Raw genomic sequence first — 21759 nt, forward strand, 5'->3', positions numbered from 1 at the left:
AAGGGGTGTGGGAAAACAATACATGCTCAGTAAGTACTAGTTGTTAAAATGAATAAACAACATAATAAATAGTATCAAACACTACCAAGAGAACAAATCAAAGGACTAAAAATATTTCTTTGGGTTTGCCCAGTGGATCTCAGAAAAGCACTGAAATCAGGACACTCTTCAGAGAATACCATGAAATATTCATATATTAAAATGACTGAAAATATAATTTTGAATTCAATCGAAGAACATCTTATGCTAGATTCTACCATAGGTACCAACTCTTAAGAAAACTGTACTAAACAAAAGATTCAGATTTAAAATATTCTATCAGCTACTTGTTTTCTATGAATTGTGGAAAGACTACCAGGATTCTATTTTAGTACAGGAAACCCTCAGTCCAGCTGGTGGAACACCAGGGATCTGAGGAAGAGCAGTTTTGGCAGTTTGAGTGTTGCTGATAGATGTAGCAAGGACAATTTCAGCAGACTAATGAGGCCAGAAGCTAGATTGGATTGGGCTAAAAAGTGAGCACTGCATTTTCAAGATATGAACAAGTATTTATGGAATGTCCTTGGTGACACAGTGCTGGCGGGGGAGGGAGGATAATCAAAGTCCTAGCTGTCATGAATCTTTAAGGCATTCAGGGGAAACAAATCTGTCATAAAACAAATGTAAAATGAAGCTGTGATGAAGGCTATAAAGTAGAGGCACATGGTATTATAAAGAGTGTCTAACAGGAGATCTGGCACCATTCATAGGCGAGCCAGGCATTCATCCTGAAGAGATGGTGATGGAGCTGACTCTTGAAGAATGCGTACGAGCTGAGGAGGAAGAAGGGTAAGATCAAGTCTGTACGTGATGAGGAAAGTAAGGGTGCTGCTGTCTGATGAGAAGGAGTTGACTGATGTGTAGAAGGGAAGGCAAGCTGGGGGAAGAGGTTTATATTAGAATGGATGTGACACAGACTGAGAAAGGATTCGGTGAAGAGAGAAAGTGTAAGGAAACTTGAGAAAGATAATCCTATTGCTGCACTAATTGCCTGAGGGCCCATCTTCTTATCTGCAGAACAAGATTAATAACCATGATCCCTACCCCAAAGGACTGTGGCTACTACACAGAGTAATCAAGTGCAGGCTGGTATTTTAACTTGCATCCTCATGGCCAACGGCTAGGACAGTGCTGAACACAATTCGTTTTAATAGAAGATAGTGACCCGTTCTTGCAGTTAGCTATCTCAGAAGTAGATGGACAGCTCTGAAGCACTGATCTCATTCTTCTCTCAGCACTTGGAAGCCTTTCGACTGCTTAATGCTGAGGGATTTGTATGAGATGCTTAGCCAGGGCTGGTTCTATTAGGAACTTAATCATATAAGCAGGGCACTGAGCCAGGGTAAAGAGAGAAGAGGTTCAATTAATTCAAGAGCCCAATCTCTTCTGAACTCGCTTAAATATAGATGACAGGGCATCTTGGAACTCATTCTTTTAGTCTTTATAATGTCTACGGAAGCCAACTTCGAGCCAGGCCTGCACCTGGCGCTGAAGCAGGAAGATGAATAGGAATGGCTCCTGCCCTTGTGCTATGGGCCTGGTAAGATAAACGTTGTATGACCGTATCACCGTGTGCAGGGGAGCACAAGAGAAAGAACCCTTAGTTATGCCCACGATGCAGAGAAAGCCTCCCAGAGGGGTAGTGTCTGAGTGGGGGCAGAGATGAACGTCTTTTCAGACAGGCAGGAAAATGACCTTTCCAGGCAGGGGAAGGCTTAGCGGGCTCAAGAGATGGCAGAGGGAGCTGGGAACTGCATGCAAACCAGTAACATCAGCACATGAAATGGCAGGTTATGAAGATGACAGGTTGGACAGCAGCCTGGTGTGCCACCTGCTGGGCAAAGGACCTTGACTTGCCCCTGTAGGAGATGCACAGCCAATGGAGATTTTTTTTTTATTAGTGCCTATTAATTTTACAAAATATTGGATTTCAATATGGTATTTTCATACATGCATATAACACATTTTGAGCATATCTGTTCCCCCATTACCTTCCCTTCAACCTTCCCCCTTCCTTTGTTCTCATCCTCTTGTCTAGTAATAGTCTCTCTTTTCTGATGTAGATTTTTGAACAGAGGCACTAACACCTTCTGGTTTATGTTAAAAAGATCACTCTAAGGGGCTGGGGATTTAGCTCAGCAGCACAGCTCCTGCCTGGCAAGTGCAAGGTCATGAGTTTGATTCCCAGTACTGGAAGAAAAACCAAAAAAAAAAAAAAAAAAAAAAAAAAAAAAAAAAAAAAAAGATCACTCTAGCAGTCAGTGGGGGAACACTTTGGATAAAGGATTTGGGAGGGGTGGGAATGGAGGATGTGGTGCTAACCACTGTAACCAGTGGCAGAATGATGGTCAGGAGATTGTGAAGATCGTGCAGGTGAGGGCTGGCCAGAGCAAAGTTCCAGTCAGATGGACCCAGGTATGACCTTAGTGGTGAGTGAAAGAAGTAAAAGTAAAAGCCACTGACCTTAATTTAAGGCTAGAGTGCTATAAAGGTCATCTCTGTGAATGGCGAAACTTTCTATTCTGATGGCAGAATTTTTTTATGAAGGAGAAACAACTGCTATTAAAACTCTCAGTGAAAGAGAAAGAGTCAGTGATGTGATAGGGGTTAAAATAAGGACTATTAAATAGCATGCACCTCACATGAATGAGGATCTTTTGGAAGATAATGGAAATAGAGCACTCTAGACTCTAATTATGGAAAGCAGACTAGATCCATGAAAGATTTGAACTGTTGCTTCTTATTTCCAAGGTAAAACAACCACCACAAAATAGGGTATGTTTCCCACATTCTCAGATACTAAGCACTGCTTCATTACCATATGCAGCCTTATAGATGGGTGCACATAGATTCAAGATATCCAAAGGCAGCTTCACTTTCATGGTCACACTGCAATCCATGACAATGTCCTTGGTGGAGTAACTTTCCCAGGCCCTCAGAAAACCATTCCCAACTTCTTTGCGGAGATCTTACTGCTACTGAGCAAATCCTGCCACTAAGACAAGGGAATTACTTGAACAGGACCCTTCATCATCAGATGCTGGAAGTTCAGTGTCAGCCTTCTCTTAGCAGACAGGCTTCACTGCTGCCTTATTTCTCTTGTGGGCATCTACTGTATACTTAACGCTGTGCTGGGTACATTAGAAGATGCAGCAAAATACTAGACATGATCCATGCTTTCAAAGATCTCATTAGAAAAGCCAGACTATAAGCAATGATAAGAAGCAGTAAATACCTTGTATAGTTATAGCAATGCCTTATACAGTAGAGTTGGGTATAGTCCATAAAGGAAGTAAATGTATTGCAATTATCTAGTCAGGAGTTAACAAGGAGCCAAATGAAGACAATGGCATTAAAGAAGAAAGAAGAAAGGACATACCCTGTTCTGTGGTTTGCATAAGCATCCCCCAATGATCCATGTGTTAAAGATCTGGTCCAGGGTGGCGCTATTGGAAGGTCATGGAACCTTTAAGAGGTAGGCAGTGGGGGGGGGGGGCTTAGGTCCTCGGTAATATGCCTTCAAAAGAGATTGTGGCATCCTGGTCCCTTTTTCTTTCTCTTTGGCCCCTGGCCCTGAGCTGAGCAGTTTGCTCTGTTACACACTCTCCATCATTGCCATCTGGCACCCCCAACAGAAGCCAGAGTAATGGATCTGCCCAATCCTGGACAAAAGCTGCAGAATTATAAAATAACTTAACTCTTTTTTTTTTTTTTTTGTACCAGGAATCAAACTAACTCTTCTTTTTATAAGTCAGTTATCTTAAGTATTTTGTCGGAATAATATGAAACTGACAGACTATAGAAATATTTAAGAAATAAAATGGTATAACTTGGTGACTGGATGCAAAGTAGGAGATTAGGAGGTTGGAATGATTCACAAGTTAGTGGCCTTGGGGACTGAGTGGATGGTGGTGCCACTGGTTGAGGAGAAAAACAGGAGAAGTACTCTGGGGGTAAAGAGCATGTTCTGGAACATCTGAATTGGAGACTGCTTGGGATAGCCAAGAATATGTGTCTGGGGGCCACTTGGGGATTACAATTCTTAAACTCAAGGAAGGGTCAAAGATCTAGTCAGAGACCAAGCTTGGGGCATCGTCCAGAAACACGTTGAGTGCTTAAGGCAGACAAAGTGGGCAAGGCTAAAACCTGGGAAAGATTTATGAGACAATTAATCAGGAGGAAATGGGCAGTAGGGTGTGAGCTGAACCAGGAGAGGCAGTGTCATGAGTTGCTGAAAAGGAGAAAAGTTAAGACACAAAAAGTTTCAAGGGGGAGTGATTAGAGTTTGGGAGGGGCAATCTGAGGGTCACTGAACCTTTATCAGAAGCAGTTTCAGAACAGCAAGTAGGATGAATAAATTGTGAGAAAGCTGAAACACATAGCACGGAAATTTAGCTCTGAGTGGGGCAGAGAAATGTAGCAATAGTAGATGGTATAGCGACTCCAGGTGTAGACTTTTATTCCTTGGACCTTTTGGGAGGAAAGAGAAGAGAGATCACTGTGGTGGTAGCCGTGGGGAGAAGTGAGGATGAGCAAAACACTATTTTTTTAAGAGAGGAAGAAACTTAATAAGTCAGTGGGCTGAAGCCAAGATAGGAAGAGAGGAAGACATAGGCAGAAGGAATACTCAGTGGAGTACAGTTTGAAGGGAACAGGAGGAGGTGGCATCTAGAACACACATGGCAGGCTAGACCAACCAGGATAAGGAATCTTTCAGCCTTTATATGTGGAGTAAAGAGGGTGAGGGTTGGAGTAACCCTGGATAAGATCTCAGTTAGGCTAATGGGGGCAGGGAGCTTGAATAGTTTACTCCTAATGTCATGAGTTTCCTCCATGATGTAGACAGGGTTGTCCTCAAAGAGTAAGGAGGATTGGGCCGGCTGAGAGGACAAGAGGAAGGGCAAAGATCTGGAGTAGTCTCTAAGGGGAATAGAAGGACGAAAGGCTTTACATTTTTGAGCACCGGCAATTGAATAGCAATGGCTCTGTTGACAGAAATGGAAGCTCTTTTGAGGAAATGCTAGGGATGTTTTGATCCTGTTAAGCTCAGGGCAGTGGCAGGAAATCCATGTGAACACGTGTTCCGATGATCTCTGGGGTATGTGGCTGCTGAAAACCAGCATCATCTCCAGCCTCAGACTCTGCTAACAGAGATGATTAGCCCAGCTGCTGGGTCGAACCTTGTGGTCACTTCCTCAGACAGAGAAGGCACTAAAAACAATTAGAAGTTCAGTAACGTGCCATGGGAGAGTCTCCGGGCACAAAATGATACAGGCTCACAGATGCTGATATTGTCATTGGATTCTTGATACCTCGTTCGTTGAAAATGTCACATGGCGGAAAGTTTGGGAAAGAGCTCTTTTTACCTTTTTCTCTTTATTAGGAAAGCTTGGCTGAGAGAACATGCTGGTATGCTCTAGGGAGAGAATGCCAATTTGGATTTAAGGCTTGCCTCAATGTAGATCATTTTCCTAAATATATCTCTTCTGAGACAAATGGTGACTATATCTTCTGGGTCTTTCAGAATGTAAATGAAGATGTTTTCTTTTAGAACCTAAGATATTTTACTACAGTGTTTGAGGAGAAAAGCCTACAGTTGCTCAGAAATAGGCTTTTAATAATTTTGGAGAAAAGCAGAAAGAAAGAGAGAAAGAAAGAAAGAAAGAAAGAAAGAAAGAAAGAAAGAAAGAAAGAAAGAAAGAAAGAAAGAAAAAAGAAAGAAAGAAAGAAAGAAAGAAAGAAAAGAAAGAAAGAAAGAAAGAAAGAAAGAAAGAAAGAAAGAAAGAAGAGGTTAATGCTCCACCTCAAGCCCACCTCCTTTGTCTCTGCCCCATCTCTAAGTCTGCTAATGCTTCTACCACATTTCTACCATATTTGACATCCTCGTATAGTAAGTACACTTTAGTCAGTATGAGGGTGCAGAGCTCTCTGCCCACATATACATTTTACACTAGAAACAGATCCTTTCTTTCCTTCAACTCACTAACTACGCATCAGTGTCCTGACTGCTCTCTCTCTCTGTCATCCTGTCCATCCAGGACTGACTTAACAGGTAGGGCCATGCAGGCTGTTAAAATTCTCACATACTTTCTCATCAGCTGACAGTGGCTTCTTCCCCTACCCTGGGGCTGCCTCAGCTTTTCCCTGCCTCAGCTTTTCCCCAGGATGCCCTGACTTCCCCATAGTCCAGCAACCAGAGGGGTGATGCCTGGCACAGGGGGACCCCTTTTCCAAGCTCTAGCACTATGGTTGGCATCAGTTCTGATTAACCATAGTGTGCTGTATCAGTTGTTAAATTTAATAATACGCCTACATCCATCTGTTATTTTTTCATTCAGCTACATGTCACACATTCAGAGTCCACACTGGGTCTAGTGCTGGAGATACAATGGTAAACAAGGCAGGCAAGATCCCTGCCTTTGTAGAACTTATAGTCTAAAGCTGAGGCTCCTGATCTTGTCATTGTTGACATTTGGGGCTTGATAATTCTTTGTTGGAAGAGACAGGTATCCTGTGCAGCATCCTCAACCTGTACCCACAAGATTCCAGCTGTACACCCCCCAATGTGACAAGTAAAGATGCATTGAAACATTTGAAAAGCAGAATCATTCCCTCTAATTGAGAGGTTAAGGGGCTGGGGATTTAGCTCAGCGGCAAAAGCGCCTGCCTGGCAAGCGCAAGGTCGTGAGTTTGATTCCCGGTACCAGAGAAAAAACAAAAAACAAAAAACAAAAACGAGAGGTTAACAATTACTATCAAACACATAATCACAAAAAAATATTTGCTGAAAGCCCATTGTATGTTCAACATGTAAGACACTGACTTATAAAGTTCAAATTTTGGTAGAGACAGACACAGGTGGTAACAGAGTAAAGGAGTTGTGAGTCTATAAAATGAGGTATAGAATTTAATGCAGTCTGGTGAAAGGAGGAAAGGCAAGGAAAACTGGGGGAGGTGACACCTCAACTTACTTTTTAAAAACACTTAAGTGCAGGGGAAAAGGCATGCCGGGCCTAGTACAACTCTGCAAAGACTCAGAGGATACCAACAGATGGCAGGACGGATGTGGAATCCAGGAGAGGGACAGAGGAAAGAGGAGCCTTGGAGAGCTTGGCAAGAGCAAGATCGTGGCAGTAATTATAACCTTAGGGTGTGAAGGGACAGCTAGAGGCATGGTGATGGCAGGAGCGCGTGACAGGGGTGGGATCTCCAGCACTCAGTGTAGTCTCCTCCAGCGCCTACCTGGGTACCCTCTCTAAGGACTGCAGTGGCTTCAGACCTCTCAAATTTCCTCCCTGTGTCCTACAAGGCCCCCACCATCTGGCTCCAGAGTGTCCTTGTGCACTCCCCTCCTGGTATACCAAGTGACGTGTACTTTTACAATTCCACCCTGCTCTTCCGTGCCATGTGCCCTCACGCATACAGCTCCCTAAACCCTAAAAGGTGGGAACATGAGCTTGTTCTCGCAGTTGAAATAATATTCTGTCACTTCCCACTGTCCTAACGAGATCCCTAAGGCTGAGTGCTTTAAGAAAAGGGGTTTATTTAACTCATGGTTTTGGGGGCTGAAAATCCAAACAGCCTTGTGCTGGTTCTAGCAAGGGCCTCCCCAGCTGCATCACATCACTGTAGCTGACACCACGGCTGCAGCAATGTGGCAGGGGAGATCACACGGCAAGACAGGAAGCAGAGAGTGGTTCAAGGGCCATGGTCACTCTTTTATAATCTCTCTCTCTCTCTTTCTCAAGAATTAACCAAGATTCCACAAGAACAACATCAGGTCCTTTTGAGGGCAGTGCCTTCGGTGACCTAATTACCTCTCACTACCACCCCCTTTAAAGGATCTACACCACTAGCCAACACCCCCCACCTTGAGGCCCAAGCTTCCAACACATTAGCCCCTTGGGAGACACACTGAAACCATACGAAAACCATGGCAACTATCAACTGAAATATGTAACAACGCAGGATTTCTTTAGTAAACTAGAAGTCACTTTAAATGGTGTAGAAATATACTATACAGGAAAAGATAGTTGTGCTATATTGTTAAATTATAAAACAGCAGGGATCTAGTGTAACCTTTCAAAGTATGTGTGTGTATGTTGATCATGCTTATTTCCAAGTGCACAGTTATAAGGAATTTTGATTTTTAATCTTTTTAGGGGGCAGGGGAGCTAGGATATACCTAGGCAAGATCTCTACCACTGAGTTATATTCCCAGTCAGTTTCTCTTTTGATTTGTGGAATTTAACTTTTCTAATACACATTTCTGGCTCTTTTTTTTTTTAATGAGACAGTCTCCCTATGTAGTTTAGGTTGACCTTGAACTTACTATGTAGCCTAGGCTAGCCTCTACTTCACAGCAATCTGACTGTCTCAGCCTCCCAAGTGGGAAGATTACAGGCATGTGCCAACTGCCCCCAGCTGTAACACACAACTGTTACTTTTATGATAAGAAACGAAGTTACTCCAGGGATCTGGCTGGCAATGTTCACAGAAGCGATTGACCTCTGGCTGTTTACTGTGACTGCACTCTGTAGACAAGGCAGTATTTTCCTCCAGGACTGCAAGTGAGACTAATTCATTAAGTGCCTTCAGTTCCAAAGATGACAGGAGCCAGGAAAGCATAAAGTCTTGTTACTAGGACAGCCGGTAGCCTTGATGTCTGTGTGTTTATTTATTAACTGGACTTTATGTATCTACCCTCCCACAAGCCCCAGCAGCCTGGCAGCCAACCTTGATACAAATCACTTTCTCAAAGTGGCCCAACCCATCAGTCAGAACAAAGACAGGTCCCACTCACCAGAGGGACCAAGATTACTGTCCTAGGAAGCAAAATGAAAGAGAAGATTGACCCCAGTGTGAGGCATTAGAAAGAAGCGGTGAGAAGGAAATGAGATAGCTGGATCGCTTTCTTTAGGCTGACAATTATTACGTGCCTTGTGTGTGTTTTGTATACGCTTTTCCCTTTTAAACTTCAAAACAGTTCTGTGAGAAATTCTTCCCATTAGAGCTGCTGAAACTGAGGCTCAGGAAAAAATGAAAAATTAGTAAACAGCAAAGCTTGGGTTTTAACATGGCATTTTCTGACCACCACCCAACCCTCTGCTTTGCTGTTTATCGATGCTTCCCACAGGCAGGGAATTTTAAGCTTGGAAAATGTCCTATTGATTTTGGCTTAGAATTTACGCAGCAGGAAGAAGATGCCAGATGCTCTTGAATGGATGGATGAATGGATGAACAAAAGAAAGAATAATTTTAAAGGGTCATGTAATCTGATCAAGACATAGAGAGATAATCACATGAGAGCCCTATCTCATAGATAGTTGCTACAAATGAATGCAGCAGGGATTGGATACTTCTGTTTCCTACCCAAGATACGTAAAGTGTACAAAGCTTGATCAAAATGTACAGTGAATGTTTAAATTTTTTTTTTAAAAATGTATTATGGTAAAAGATACTTTGCCATTAACCCCCATGGAAATATTCCCCCTTGTTTTGAGCACACACACTCATTGCATTGTTCTTGCCACTTTCTGAAGCCGTTCCAGAAGTCCTCTTTTGTGAGTATCTTTATGAGGTCTGATAAAAAATTTGGTGAATGCTGCTGCTGAGTGCCATCCAGTGGAAAGGCAGGCCTGTGAAAACATTGCAGTGTTATCCTCATCAGCTTTATTCACCGGATCTGGCGTGGTGAGACTGCTGGCTCTTCCCCAAAGTCAGGACAACCATGAAAGGTAAACATGCCGAATCAATTCAGGACACTGAAGCAGCTATGACAGCGCAACTAAAGACATTTAATGAAAGAGGGCGTTCAGAACTGCTTCAGAAAGGGGCGAGAATGATGAAATTCGTTCAGAATGAGGGTGAGGATTCAGGAGGATTAATGGCAAAGTATCTTTCAGTGTAATAAAATATTGTACATTTTGAGATGTATACTTTTTACATTTTTAACAGGCACCCTATTTTAATCATACCTTATGTACTTTAATAGAACTAAACATCAGGAGAGTCATTTTCTGGGGCTGGTGAGAATTGGGATCATGCTGGAGATGTGGGTCAGTCCTGCTTCAGTATGGAGGAGGAGCGGTACGAGCCTGGCTGGGTTCCCGTGCACAGATCTAGGTGTCTGCTGCTCTCATTTGCAAGTTGGTCACTAAAGTCCTACTGTGTCCTAACGGTTTGTCTGCACCATCCATGCACCAGGGACACAGCGAGGAGGAGGCCAAAATGGTGAAGCCCCCTGGGCCACTTGTGAGAGCAGTGCTTTTTTTTTTTTTTCATGATTGTCAAACTGACAGCTTTCTTTGGCTCAGCTGAAGAGCTGTTTTCCTCCATGTGTGTGCTGTCAACTTTAGGAATGCTCAGCTTTGGTTATTGGGTCGGCAAGTAGAAATTGAGAGAAGCTTTGGTTCGCATCTCTCATCTGCTTAGTCATCTTCCTTCTTTTGCACAGAAAAGAGTACATCTTCTTCCAGATCTGCATTAGTCAGCAACAGGGATGCAGGCCATCGCGTGCAGACCACTGTGAGGGCCTAGAAGAGAGATACTTGGGGCAACATGATGGTTTTTATTTTCTAGGCATTGAGTGTAGGGAAGGAAAATGCAATTTCCCCCCTACCTTTCATAGCTCCTAGCTGAGACCCCTGTAACAAAACATATTAACAAATAAAAAGAAATATAAGTTTAGTAATACATATACTCTGTCTACATGAGAGATACCCAGGAGAAAATGCATAAATCTCGAAGAGGTGGCATAGACTTCAGGCTTCAACACCATCTTCAGCTGAAGACAGAAGTGAGAAGGGACTGGGGAAAGCTAGTTCTGGGGAAAGTACCAGAGTGAGGGTTAATGCGCAGATTTAAGATGGAGCTTTCTCCAGTGATAGGACAGTTGTGATTTACTCAGGCTTCTCTGTCTGGCTTAGCGAGGAAGACACCTTCCCTCACAAAAGATTTCCGTTATGGAGATGGACTTCCCTTAGAGATGGAAGCTCTGTTTTCAGAGCTTCTCCTGTGCCTTCTGCTTCTCAAAATAATCTTTATGCCAAAGAAGCGGAGTGCATAATGTAGTCTACTGACTTTAGGATTGTACAACAGTGCCACTAAAACAGTTGTGGAAAACCTGTGAGCAAAGGAGCTACAAAACCCTGCCCCAGCTCCTTCTGTCTTCTGAAAGAATTTGGGATGGATTCTACTTTTTCCAACTCTCCTTCTGCCCTAAGAATGTGTACTTCTTTAATCACAAGTCTAATGAAGTTAATTAGAAAAGACCTGAAATAGCTGCCTTCTGAGAAGGGCATAAGACGCTTTGGAGAAGTGTATCTTAGCCTAACAGGAGACGCTCGGTGTCTGGTGATACAGGCTGTAGAGATTCCCAGTGGAAACTAAGGGTCAGGCCCCCTCCCACCCCTAAAATAGCAGAGAAATCCTAATCCTTTGATGTGTGTCATGGCTGCAAGACAGCTGCCTTCCCTTGGATGAGGACAGGTACTGTCCCTGCTGTGTAGAAGAATCTGAATTCTTCCCCTTCACCCTCGGTCACACTTTGTCCTGCTGCTTCCTTGCCAGCCACATCCAATTTGGATTGGGGGACTGCTTTTAAAAATTATTTCCAAGAGATTGCAAACACACACACACACACACACACACACACACACACACACACACACACACTCACTGGGGGAACTCTTTGTATTTTATTTGGGAAATCATAATGACTCTTGGGCAAAAGAGAAACCTGAACCAATCAAATCATCTCCCCAAGGCTTAAAAGAAACAAGATCCACAGAACTGGCTGGCAGCCCTACAGAAAGCAGGGCTAACAGAGATACCCGTGTGGGTGCAGCCTGACCCTGACAAGAGAAACACTGGCCAATATTTTTATCTGCCCCCGCCTTCCCTTATGATGTGAGTGCTGTTATACGTGCCAACAACAGGTTCCTGCTTATTCTTGTAACACCTGGGCAGAAGGAGGAGAAGACAGCAAAGGAAAAACGAGCACAGAGAAATGGAGCCATAAAAGGAGAGTAAGATTTGTTTAAAACTCTTAGGATGAACTTAAGGGTTCCTCAAATGGAGACAGGTTACCAGAACTCTCATTCAGGGCTCCAACAGCTCCAACTCTATAATCTCAAGGATTTCCTGTTAAATTTAATGTTCTTTCTTTGTGTGTTTCCTCAGACATTTACCAGTGGGAGGTACAGTATCCATAGGGTACCAGACTTGCCCAAGACTTTCCCAGGTTTAGCACAGGAATCCAGGAATCCCCTCAGTTCTGGGCAAACAGACATGGCTGGTTGCCCTGGAAGAATATCACTGCTTTAGAAGAAACTGTCTGAGTGGAGAGGGTGTTTCCCTAACCCCTTCTAGAAATGGTCTCCAGGAGTAGTTAGGAGTGTGGGCTCTGGGCACATGGCCAGGATGCAAATCCAAGCCCTGGCACACATCCATGTGAGTTTGGGCAAGTCACAACCTCTGTGTGCCTCAGTTGCCTCATCTGGAGGATGAAAGTAATGATCATTTATACCTCAAGAGATTGCTATAAACCAATACATTAAAAGCACTTTTATTTAAAATAGTGCCTGACACATAGAAAGGACTCAATCAGTGTGGGCTATGATTATTTTGTCAGCATCTCCCTTTTGCTCTTGCTGCTTTGGCTATTTTCTGCCGCCATGAATGGTTACCCTCTGCCATGTGCCACTCTGCCTTGGAGCCAGCCGAGCATGGACTGAAACCTTCACAAATTGTGAGCTAAATAAACCTTTCCTTCCTTAATATTGAGCACCAGGTATTTTGTTCAGCAACGAGAAAAAAGTAACCAAGACACCCATGATGTAGAGGATGAGAGGTTTATTTGGTTCTCTGCTTCAGAAGTTTCAGTCCCTAGCTGGCTGGTTCCAAAGCAGAGACATCACAGTGGAAGGGCCTGGTAGAGGAAAGTTGCTCACCTCCTGGCAGCCAAGGAGCAGAGCAGTGAACCAGTGCCACAGAGGGAGAAGCCAGGGACCAGACAGAGTAGCCAAGGTCAGGCATCCATGACCCACACAGACACACCCAGAGGTGCTCTACTAACCCGGTAGGCAGCTCTCAACCCAGTCCCGTTGATGATCCAGCTTAACCGGCACACTTTCCACATCCAACTCTCCACTTTCACCCTCTCCCCACATGGTGATAGCTACCTGCCAGCGGTGGGCGTTGTTTGACCTACCTCAGAGTGGATGTGCCCCACTCCGCCTGGCAGCAGGAGGTAGAGCGTGATGTAGAAGCACAGTACCTCTCAGACTCATACCAAGAATGTGTGCGCAAACCACGTGGACATCTTGTTACATGTGGATTCTGATGCAGCAGATCTGAGAGGGAACCCAGGATTCTGCATTTCTCACAAGCTTCCAGATGATGCTGCTGGCCTGCAGACCACACTGTGAGAGCAAGGCCACACAAGTGTCAGCTCGTGGGAGTCTGAGCAAAATCCTGGGATATCCACGCTCAGCTGACGTTCCTGAAATGCAGAGAGTGAGTGCTGGGGAGAGATGGGAGTTGTTAGGCTCAGTATCTGAGGAGAGCACCTCAGGGAATAGAGGCCTGCAGGGCACCAAAACCCCTGGGGTGTTATGGACAGCTAATAAAACAACTGAAGAAGCTGAGCTTTGGGAATATTTTGGTTATTTTATATATCAGACCTAGTTCAAGATCATAGCTTAGAGCTGGGTTTGGTGGCACACACCTGTAATCCCAGCACTCAGGAGGCTGAGGCAGGAGGATTGTTCCACGTTCGAGACTAGCCTGGGCTACAAAGTGATCTCAAGGCCAGCCTGAACTGCATAGTGAGACTGTCTCAAAAAGACAGGGGAAAAAAAAGCTTAAATCACATGCTTCTTGCTCTCTTCTGTCCTGGATTTGTTCTCTTAAATGGCTGACAAAAGGTGTAGTGCCCACCAGTGCCAGGATGTACGCAGGGCCAGGGTAACCAAGAAAAGTTCAGAACTGCTGGCCTAAAGATACAAAAGGCCCTAAAGCTGGGCCTCAAGCCTCCCCACCTCAAACCCCTTCTCAGAGAGTGACCTTGCTGGGGAGACACCCCATACTTCCTTGGTGACCTCAGAACACCGGTCTGGCTTTTATACCTCCATGTTAAATAGGCAGCCCAACCTTCTCCCAAACAATCTGGGTACCAGAAATAAGCACGAACAGCACCCGCTTTCAGTGGAGGTGCACTTTGCTCCTTTGTCAAAGCCTGGATCAGTGGTCCTGCCTGCCACTCCAGGCCCAGCATCTCCCCTCAGTCACACTGCCAGGCACCAAGCTAACACTATCATGTAGTACAGGGAATCTGCTCTCTGCCATGTACAGATTCTGGAGAAGCCCTCCCAGGAGAGGTCAGGGAGAAGGGGTGGATAGGTCAGAGTCCAGTTCTGCCCTCTGCTGCGTGGATTCTCTTCAGCCAGCCGTGTGCTAATGTGAAAAATGGCCTTATGATAATGGGCACTAAAAGCACTCAGCAGATCCTGTGCCCAGCAAGAGATTCAGGGTCTCTGCAGCTGCCCACCCCGCCCTCTGCCTGCCCTCAGCCTCCCCGCGCTTTTAATCTCCCGCATGTCCGCCCGCGAGTGTACTACACATTTGTATCTGTCGCTTCAGATCCCCCCGCATGGCTGCGCTCAGCCATCTGGGAGCCTTCTCCTTTCTTCCCAGATGTTCCCGGAGGATGCCTAGCCCAGCCTGTAATAAAGGCTTCTACTTTCCTTTGTTTCTCTCTCTCTTGTGTTGATGCCCCTGCCCCCACCCCAACACATGTGCACACGCACGCACACACACACACAGTCCCCTACCCCTACCTTACAGAGCCTGCCCTGGTGTCTCCACCTGCAGCCTGCTGAGACACAGCTGCCTACTTACTGATGGATTACCAGAAGTTCGGGAGCTTTCAAACACAGCTTCCTTCAACCCCGTTTCCCTGAGTGGCTCCCCTAAGGATTGTAATGGTATTCCAATGCCCCTTTCAAAACAGATAAAAGCAACAGCATCCTAGAAATCTATTCCACTATGCCCCACCAATTCCTACAGCCAGAAGGAACCTCAGAAGGTTTAAACAAAAAAAAAGTATTGTGTTTAAAAAAATACATTAAAATTATCATCTTAACTATTGTAAGTGTATCATTCAGGAGTATATTTACATTGCTGTACAACAGATCTCTAGAGCTCTTTTTCAGCATGCAAAGTTGAAACTCTACTAAACACTTGTCTCCCTTCTCCCCTCCCCCCAGTACTTGGCAACTACTTTCTACTTCCTGTTTATATGATTTTGACTACTTTAGATACTTCTTAGAAGCAGAATCATATGGGATTTGTCCTTTTGTGAATGGCTTATTTTCGCTTAGCACAATTTACTTGAGGTTCCTCCATCTTGTACACATGACAATATTTCCTTCTTCTTAAAGGCTGTGTAATATATCCTTTATCTGTTTATCTGTCGAAAGACATTTGGGTTGTTTCCCCCAGACGTTTTTTAGCCTCTTATTTTGCAACTTCTTACCTATAAAGTGACTTGCCCAGATCACGTAGCCAATAAAATGTATTTGTTCTGGATTTTATCACTGTCTTTTGCACCAGCATCTAGGACCCTCTTGTCAGACCTAGGGTTAGCTGAGACAGGCATGCTGAGATTTCTACACCCCACGGAGGCAGGGAATGCCAGCCAGGCTTGCACTGATGACCATGTGCCCATGAGGATGTCTACCTTTGGCTTTGATGTGGTCAAATGTCTTCTGTGTATGGACGTTTGATTTTTTTATCATATGAGGAAATTTATTGTTGATTTATTTAGGTATCTTAAGATATTGTGGGTTTTTTTTTTTTTTCATTAAAAACCTTTTAGAGCCAGGAGAAGTGATGTGTACCTGTAATTCACAGCTATTTGGGACGCTGAGGCAGGGGGTTGGCAAGTCCAAGACTTGCCTTCAATATGTAGCAAAACCCGTTTCAAAATAAAATAATCAAAAGAAAAAAACAAGAATCTTGTCAGTGGTAGAGCATTTGCCTAGCATGTGTGAGTTCCTGGATTCAATCCCCAGTACCATAAGAAGAAAAAAAAAACAAAACTTTTAGAGAGACATGCTGAAATGTATACAAATTTAATATACGATATCTTGATATCTAGGATATAATTTAAAATCATCAGCAGAAGGTTTGGATGAATCAAGATTGGAAATTCATTATACTGTCCTCTCTACTATTATATATATTTGAAATTTTCTAAAATAAAACATTTTACCCTTAAGTATTTTTTAATCTTACATTTGGCTACAGCCACACTTGCCTCCCTCTCACTCATAGGAACTCAGCAGATTACTGCTATGGTGGGAGCAATTTTGACTCTTAATTGCTCCCCTGTAAGTAGCAACGCTACCTCTCCTTCCTCCTTTTGGAGAATAAAGTATCATCAACACGGTGCGGACAATGTAAAAGCAGATAGAGACCCTGCTGGGGGGATGGCAGCCGCAGACACATGTGTAGCCCTGTGGCGGAAGTGGTGGGATAAGAAGGCTCACATCTCTCCGTGGAGCCTCCCACACTCTGGGCTCCGTGTTTCCTCATGAGCATGGGGAGCTTCCCCACTGGACAGTCCCACTAGCAGTCACCAGCTCCCTAACTTAAAGACATTTCGGCCACAGCACAAAGTGAATATGTTAGCTTGTTTGCTTATGCTCATTTGTTTCTCACATCCTTCCCTTTTTCTAACCACGCACATCCAACCAGTGCTAACTATGATTTAATAGTTACCTTGTATCTGTCCACATAAATCCATGGCCTTGGCCATTATCCCAGACCCAGCCACTATCAGCTCCGACTCACCCTGACCTCCTGCTGCCCATTCATTCTTCTGATCAGTCATTCATCCCTGTGTAATTAATACCCAGAAAGTCTTCCCATTGCCCCAGGATGATGTCCAAATTACCGCAAAGATTTATAGAGTCTTTGGGGACCTGGCTCCTCTTGGCCTCTCCATTCTCACTTTTCACCCCCACTCTTTTCTATGTGTGTGCTCCAGCCCCCTAAAATTCTTTCTGTTCTTCAGAAACACCACTCTTTCTCACTCCCAAGCCCTCGCAGGTGCTGTTCCTTGTGCCTGAGACACCATATCCCCTTGGTCTAGACAACTCAGGCATCCCACAGGCTTCAGATGAAGCTCCCTTCATCCCAGAAGCCTCCTTTGACTTCCTCTCCCCAGTCAGGTTGATGTCTCTCTTCTGTGCTCCCTTGATGCTCCATCATAGCCCTTCGTCCCCCTTATTGTGGATATTCAGTAAATATTTATTTGAACTGATGGGATATATTTTAATTACAAGAAAGAATTGTAATGAGCGTGTCACTATCCACTCTGCCACCAAGACCATCCACTTGAGGCCAGCAACTTCAGCATCACTCGGAACCTTGTTAGACAGACACATTCTCAGCCTCCCCCTCCCACACCTACTGAGTCAGAAGCTCTTTGGGGAGTGCCCAGCAGTCTGTATTGGGTGATTCTAATACATTCTGATGTTTGAGAACCACTGCCCTAAAACATTTCTCTGAGAAAGTTTTTCCTCTGCTTAAAAACCTAAGACATCTATTTTAGTTAGGCTTTACTTGGCTATATATCAAGTAAAAAAAGTGGCTTAAACAAAATAGAAATCTATTTCTTTCCCACCTCAAAGAAGTCTGGCCATGGGCAGTACCAGGCTGACATAGCAGCTCCCTAGGGAAGCCAGGGTCCTAGCTTTCTGTCTTAATTCCTGGAACACAGCTCTCTCTATCATCAAGGTTACTTCATCAAATTCAAAGTGGCTGTTAGAACTGTAGCTATCACATCCTAATACAAGCCAGGAGGATCAGTACAAGTGCCGAAAAGGGGACTCCTCCAGCTGAGTTAGCTCCCCTGTAAGCAGCCTTCCAGAGACCCAAAAAACGCTAAATCCAATTGGTCCAAATTTGGTCAGATGGGGCTGGGGATATAGCTCAGCGGCACAAGAGCCTGCCTGGCAAGCACAATGTCCTGAGTTTGATTCCCGGTACCAAAAAAAAAAAAAAAAAAAAATTGGTCAGATGGCCACACCAGATACAAGACAGGCTGGGAAACACAGTTTGGTTATTGTTGTTCTGGGTGACAATATGCCCAGCTAAAAATTAAGTTCCTCTCTAAGGTAACGTATTGCATGATGTAACTTATATAACACTCTGGAAATGGCAAATCTATAGAAATGAACAACAGATTAATCATTGTCAAGGGTTAGGGAGTAGACAAGGGTTGGGAAGTAGGGAGGGAGGGAGGGAGGTAACTGGCCTTTAAAGAGCAGCAAGAGGAGCAGCAATCATCCCTTGTAATGGGATGATTCGTGTCTGGACTGAGGTGAGACACCTGAATCTGCATAAGGGATATGACTGCATAGAACTAAATATACACATGCTCCTGTTAGTGTGAAACTGGCGAGATCTAAATGTCACTAGACGGTGTCAACATCAGTTTCCTGGGGTTGTATTACACTACAGTTTTACAAGATGTTACCATGGGGGAAACCGGGTAAGAGGTGCATGGTCTCTTGCCCTGTTGTTTTATATAGCTATCTGGAAACCTACAGTTACCTCAACATGAAAAAGTAAGGAATAAAACAAAATCGGTGTTCTAATACTTATCAGGAAGGGGAGATGCTATGAGCCACTAGTGGTCTCTGCCTCAAACCTAAGCCACTCCTGGCTTCTTGGCATAGTCAAAGCTTTCATGACTCAGGATTAGGACAACTTCCAAACAGCCAGCACCTTCCGAGGTTGGTGCAGTTGGCATTAAAACACTGACCTCTAGAGGGTAGGCCTCAAAGTTTGCCACCAGCACTGAGGAAGCACTTACCTCCTCCCCTGTTTGATCCTCAAGACAACCAAGGAGGCAGAAGCCTCCATTCTGAGGAAAGCACCAGTATTCCTAAGGGTACTTCCCACCTCACAGACAACAAAAATGGCCTTTGCCTAATTGAAAGGAACAGTGAGCAAAGAGACGTTTTAGGTGCCCATATAGTGATAGTGACTACAGTAACAGGCAGTAGTGAGGCCTGTTTTTTGAGTGACTTGTAAACAATTCCACCCTGTCATTTCTGTCCTGGTTTTGAGCTCTATTCCTTAAGGCATTACCCAGAACCAGCTGCTTTCTCACCCCTGGGCAGCTTTGCTGAACTTAACTGTGCCCCGTGGGAAAGGAATCAAGCTGCCTGTCAGGAGCTTTTGCTCAACCAGAATCCTGCCTGGAGGCTTTTCCCCAACTGCATCCTGATTCTCAGGTGCCTCAGAGGGGCAGAGGAAGATCCTGAGGAGGGATGGTGGAGGAGAAGCAAAGGGCTTGGAATGCAACTCTGCCATGGAAAAGGGCCCTAAGGTAGCAGAAAGATACTGAAGAGAGACAAGAACCAGGGCCAGAGGACAGGGATTTGGAGGGAAATAAGGCAGTATAGACGAGGACATATTGGAACATAGGAGCGTGAGGAGGAAGCACACAGATCCCAGATCGAAGGGCCTAGAGAACACATCAGCATCCCCTGACAGAGGACTCTACCTGGAGAGCTGTCCAGTGAAGCCCGGGTCCTGAGGAGGGACAAGCACCAGCTGAGGGGTCCGTCTAGCTGCCAGGCCTAGTGGAGCACCAGAAGCCTCCTGGGCTTCCCAGCTCTGAGCCTATGGACTCCTAGCAGAGCTGGGGTTAGGGAAGGGCTCTAGGGCCTCTGGGAATTCCCTGAATTTACAAGCAGGATTCTGTATGTGAGTTTTTTAGAAGAGTGTCCATGGCTTTTATCAGATTCTTAAAAGATATCCACAGCCCCCTAAAGCCGAAAGTGACACCCAGTGATTTGAGAAAGGGGACTAGGGGAAGAGTGGTGAGGGAGTGACAGGTAGAGGCCCAGGGAGAGGAGGGGATTAGCTCCAGTGGAAAAACTGGCAAGGAAACACTGAGGTTTGGCTGGTGGGCTGAGCTACTGCCAGCAACACTGATCCTCCTGGGTCCCTGGAAAGGGAGATGACTTGACCTGCTCTCAGTCCAGGAGGAAGTCATGGCCAGAGCAGCCTATTTCTATTCCCAGGCTCCAGAAGAGCCATTCTCTGTGCAGATTTTGCTGAGTTAACCTTTTATCTCAGCTCAGCAGCACCCTAAAGTCTGGGGGGACTTTTCCTGAGCTCCCAGACCTATCTGTCCCCAGCACACTAAATGTCACACATGTAATTGTGGCTGATGTCTGTCATCCCCCTGAGGAGCCCTGCTGATCTCATTCACAGAACAGCTATAGCCTGACACAGGGCCTGGAATATGGTAGATACTTGATATTCGGTAAATACAAGGGGATATATTATTTTCTGAGTGTCATGCCCTCATGGGTGAGGACACAACACTCAGAAAATGAGTTGGGGCTGATCTTAATCTGCAGGAAAGAAAAGGAGAAAAATGAATTGAGCTTATGAAATAACTCCAGTGAAGGTAAGCCTAATTCTACCCATGACATACTGCCTGAGCTCCTGGGTAGGAGAGATTTATTCTTATTGATTCTTTTCTCTATCAGTTCAATAAGCAGATGAGGCTGAATGAATTGATCAGATAGGAGAGAGCATCAGGGAAATAGCTATATGTAAAGATTTGCGAAATAGATGAGTCATGGATTAAAAATAACAGTGGCGGACACTTAATTAGTGGTCTAGTCAGTGAGTCAGCACTTACAGTGTACTTCCTCTGGCTAGGTGCTGAAGGGCAGTGAAATAAATGGTGGGCAGAGATGACATGGGAGAGAACCCACCTACGACTTTACTAGATTTACATTCCCTCATGGCCACCTACCTCTCAGCCCTGTTCTAAAGGAAGGGGTAGGTGTGAGTGTGTCTGTGAGTGTGAGTGTGTTCTTGGCCCTCATGAAGACCTTTATGTGCATGCAGATGTCAACCCCACCCTCTGCTGGTTGACTGTCATATTGGGAGATCATCTTTAATTGGCAACATTGATGATCTTCTTTTCAAGATTTTTTTTAACTTTTTGAAGTATAATTCACATAACATAAAATAACCATTTTGAGGTATACAATTCAACCCCTGCCTCCACCTAGTTCCACATTCACATCACTCCAAAATAAAAGCCCATAACTATCTCCATCCTGTCTCTATGGAATTGCCTGTTCTGGAAATTTCATACAAATGGACTCATACAGTACATGAAATTTTTTGCACCTGGTTTCTTTCACTTAGCATAATCTTGGAGGTTCATCTATGTTGTGGCATGTATCGCAATGGCCGTCATTCCTCGTGTGACTGAATAGTATTCGTCTATATTTATCATAATTTATATATATATATATATTTATCTGTTTGTGAGCATTTGGACTATTTCCACCATTTGGCAGTTATAAATAAATGCTCTTAAGAAGATGTGTGTCTATGTATTCAATTCTTCTGGGTATATACCAAGGAATGTAAATCCTGTAAGATTTTTCCTCAAAGTTTAAACATGAACTTAAATTCTGTCAGCAAATATTTATTAAAAGTTCAGTGAAAAAGAAATATTACTCATGACAGGTTTTTTTATGTAAAGCACTTTTTATGCAATAACTGACCCCAAAGTCTAACACATAAAACACAGAAAAGCAGAGCTGCCATGAGTGAGGTAGCTGAGGAGGCCAGGAGCTGGGCGTGACCAGCCTCCACACTGCCCCCAAC

The 21759-nt window shown here is 44.4% G+C and overlaps 1 protein-coding gene across 1 annotated transcript in view; it reads left to right on the forward strand.

Moving 5' to 3' along the window:
- Nucleotides 1–747: 747 nt before the first annotated feature.
- Fam163a (family with sequence similarity 163, member A) overlaps nt 748–21759 on the forward strand; it is a 60427-nt gene continuing 39415 nt past the window's right edge. The window contains exon 1 of the mRNA XM_005374963.2: nt 748–828. The gene's annotated coding sequence lies outside the window, so the exon portion shown is untranslated. The remainder of the gene's footprint in view (nt 829–21759) is intronic.

The sequence above is a fragment of the Chinchilla lanigera genome, unplaced genomic scaffold, assembly GCF_000276665.1.
Source record: "Chinchilla lanigera isolate Chin_1 unplaced genomic scaffold, ChiLan1.0 scaffold00005, whole genome shotgun sequence".
Taxonomy (NCBI): Eukaryota; Metazoa; Chordata; class Mammalia; order Rodentia; family Chinchillidae; genus Chinchilla; species Chinchilla lanigera.